This window comes from Etheostoma cragini, chromosome 13 (assembly GCF_013103735.1).
Source record: "Etheostoma cragini isolate CJK2018 chromosome 13, CSU_Ecrag_1.0, whole genome shotgun sequence".
Lineage (NCBI taxonomy): Eukaryota > Metazoa > Chordata > Actinopteri > Perciformes > Percidae > Etheostoma > Etheostoma cragini.
Window position 1 is genome coordinate 24,523,948 of NC_048419.1, and position 3,856 is coordinate 24,527,803.

Sequence of the window (3,856 nt, forward strand, 5' to 3'; positions counted from 1 at the left end):
CTGAAGTCTCTTTATATAGACCTTAGTGGTCCCCTAATACTGTATCTGAAGTCTCTTTATATAGACCTTAGTGGACCCCTAATACTGTATTTGAAGTCTCTTTCATATAGACCTTAGTGGTCCTCTAATACCATATCTGCGGTCTCTTTCCCAAATTTCCGCCTTGCCCCTTATGAGGTTAGGTCATAAGTGGATCCATCTTTCATTTTCTCAAAGGCAGAGCAGGATACACAGGGCTCGGTTTACACCTTTAGCATTTCTAGCCACAGGGGGGCCAAACTTAGGCTGGGGGAACTAATATTAATGTTAAAAAACCTCAAAAAGTGATATTTTCCTTCGATGGGACCTTTAAACGGAGGCCTGCTGTTCTGCTGTTCTGTACCTACATACAGGGCCTATCCAGATCTAATAACAAGGAAAGAGGACTCAACATTGTCTTTCTTCAGTTGTTATGAGAAGATAGAAGATCAGAGTAGAACGGTTTAGGTGGTTCAACTACACTAAGGAGGTCTTCTGGACAAATCCAACCAGCAGGAGACCCCGGGTAAGACCCAGGACACAGGGAAGAGACATGGCTGTTAGAGTCCCGAAGTGTTCCCTGGCCATTTCTGTCTCTCATCATACAGAGAGCCCAGATGAACCATTCCCAGGAGGAGATGGAGGCTGTGGCCAAGGACAAAGGTTTCTTTTAAAGCCATCAGTAGACGGTAACAGCATCTAAAACACTGATTTCAACAGTGACATCGGGGGGGAAGGGGGTCTGTGTCCGACAGTTGTTGCAACTTTACGAAAACTGCAGCCATTTGGCCGGTGTGCTGAGCTGTGAAGGAAAGCAGTGATTGAATGTCTTTCTCAAGGTTGCCTTTTCCCTTTCGGTGTGTGTACAACACCGTGAAGGCCTTTGTGGAGAGACAGTCCAGAAGTGTGTGCGGTTAGCGTAATTTGTGTGATTCCTTACGTTTCACTCCTTTCTGTGACAGCAGGCTTTTTGCTTCGTCTTTGAATGTTTTCAATGAGAACAGGTACAAACCTGAATTTGTTTGAAGCCCTCTGAAACCTTTTGCTGACCCTGACTCAGATAAGTAGAGGAACATAAGAAGATAGATTGGATAGTGAAAACCACAGCTTGAATCAACTAAACCACATGGGCATCGAAGCAGTAAAGAGGCCACAGAGAGGGACAAAATCCTTTAAAGTGCTCATATTATGCTTTTTGGGACCACTAAGGTCTATATAAAAGAGACTTCAGATACAGTATTAGGGACCACTAAGGTCTATATAAAGAGACTTCAGATACAGTATTAGGGGACCACTAAGGTCTATCTAAAAGCATCCAAAGAGCACCATGTCATGGGATCTTTAAACCTTGGACCTTCTTGTTCTGCTTTGCATAATGCTTTATTCAAGAACACAAATCCTGGGTGCTATTCTGCAGCTCCCATGGGTGCTGAGCAGCACTTCCTGTCTCCGCAAAAGCTGGAAATAGTTAAATCTAGACTAAAAACCTACTTATTCAGTCTTATAATTCTACAGTTTTAGTGTTTATGCTTATTTCAGTGTCTTAAGAAAACCTTTTTTATTTATACAGTTGTATTTATTTTATAATGATGAATATTGTATTAAACCATTAACTGTTTTTTAATTATTATGTTTTCTATCTATCCATATTATATCCACCATAAGAACAAAAGAAAGCAAATAAAAATTTCAGAATGAATAATTAGATAAATAAATTAGGAAAACCAGGGTGAGAAATACAATTATGTAAATCAATTCTGAGTAGAAGTTTGCAGGTCTAAAATCAGATTTCTGAAATATCCAAAAGGCACCACATGTGAAGACTGATGAAGACGAAATTATGAAGCTTTCTAAACACTGCTGGCAGGTGAGTGCGGAGCCAGATGGTACATGTCACTGGGATTGAAAATCTTAGACCATGGGGAGACGAAGGGGGTACAAGCCGGATCCAGCAGGATCCTTACACACATCGTTGAGATCACTGATCATTTACATGTTGTCAGTAACTAACCACAGAGTATGAATGAATGAATGAATTGTGTATCACTGTGTGTCTGGCCACATACACATTACAGGGTTATTTAGACACATTATGAATAAGAACTTCCCCTTGTGCTGACACAAAACCAAATATGCGCTTCAAGGGTGAGTATAAAATGTACAATTTGGCAAAAAAACTAAAATACAGAGGTTGGTTCTAAGATAAAGTTAACATTTTAACATGAAACCCTTTGAGTCAGGGCTGCACAATGTATCATCATCATCATCGCAATCTCAACTGGCGCAAAAAAAACCACATAGTTAAATGAAAATATCAGCAGAAAACTGCACTTTAAGATGTCATTTTTATTTCATTTTTTTAGTGGTGCCTTTTATATTCATTGCATGATTAAATGCATGTTGATGCGTGCCCCTGCCCTGCATTCTACCTGCACTGGGTGTCACTGTTGCATCACATCTGAATCCTCCTGCTCCACACTGTACGTCTGAGGCTTCAGCAGCAGCTCAAAAGGCGTCACATTTTACAGGACGCAGAGGACGCTTTCCCTTCACATGTCTGCAGACTCGTCCAACGGATCACGTCCCACACAGAACCACAGTTAAAGAAACCAATCTGGCACAATCCTGCCGGGTATGTGGCGCCGCATGTCTTTCAATTCATCAAGACGAATTTCAATATTTCAATCTGTCACACACGCTGCAGCGAGCTGAGCTGAGCTGAGCTGGGCAGGGACAGCGTGCAGCGGGCTGAGAAATACAGTGCTATTAAAGATTGTTGCAGTAGAAGTGACTTTCTGTAATTCTGACACTGTGTGTGTGTGTGTGTGTGTGTGTGTGTGTGTGCATTCCAATATTTCATTACAGATGTACAATAGTTAATCAAATGTCCAGGCACACGGCCCTGAACGACAAGCACCACTGCATTTGCATTGATGCCAAAATCCCACAGTGATTCCCTCTCCACACAAAGCCCTCTGAAGCTGAATCAAAGGGATCTGAATATTGCAGAGTGATATCAGCATAAAGTTAAAAAAAAGTATAAAAATAAAATCAAAACAAAAGTTTGAAGCAGTTGTTCCACTTCACCTCCACCAGGATTCCATCTGGAAACGCTAAAGTGGAGTTTTGCCTCAGAAGACACTCAAGAGGGGTGTCCTGCCCCTTCCGGTGGACCCCACTTTGACCTTATTTCAGATGTGTACGGTAGTGAGTGGGGATAAGCATATTCGGTTTTTATTTGAGCCAAGAATTACACATACTGTGTGTCTTCAATTTAAGAGATCCTGTTGCAAGTCGAGACAGTCTCAGTTTGCCGTAAGACTTTAAGACGGTAAGCGACACTCGCCAGGCCATCAGTGTGTTCACCATGAGTATTCTGTGCTGTATCAACTGAGGATATTAGAGGGATTTTAGAACTGAGTTATCGTACATCCCTAACTACGGGTCTCTTCATTACAAACAACGGAGATCCTAGTCTTTCCTAAGCATGTTATTGAAAGCTAAAGTTAGCAAAATTAGCATGGTTGTAATTCTACAGCCCCGTTTATGTTCAACTGTGGCTTTACCTGATTAATCGAGTCTTTTGCCGTCTGATATGCAAAAACGGCACTGTCTATGTCTTGTTTAGAAAACATTTTCATGGTTTGTGGAACTCAAAAACGGCAAAAGAAATCCGTCTCTTGTTCATTGATTTGCACTGGAGGTCGCACGCGTAGGGAAAAGGTCACACAACACAATTTAACACTTGCAGCGGGCACTTTGTCAGATTGCCCGCGCCTCCCTCCCTGCCCACTCGTCTTGAAAATGAGATCCTAGGCGACAGGGAAGCAACATCCCC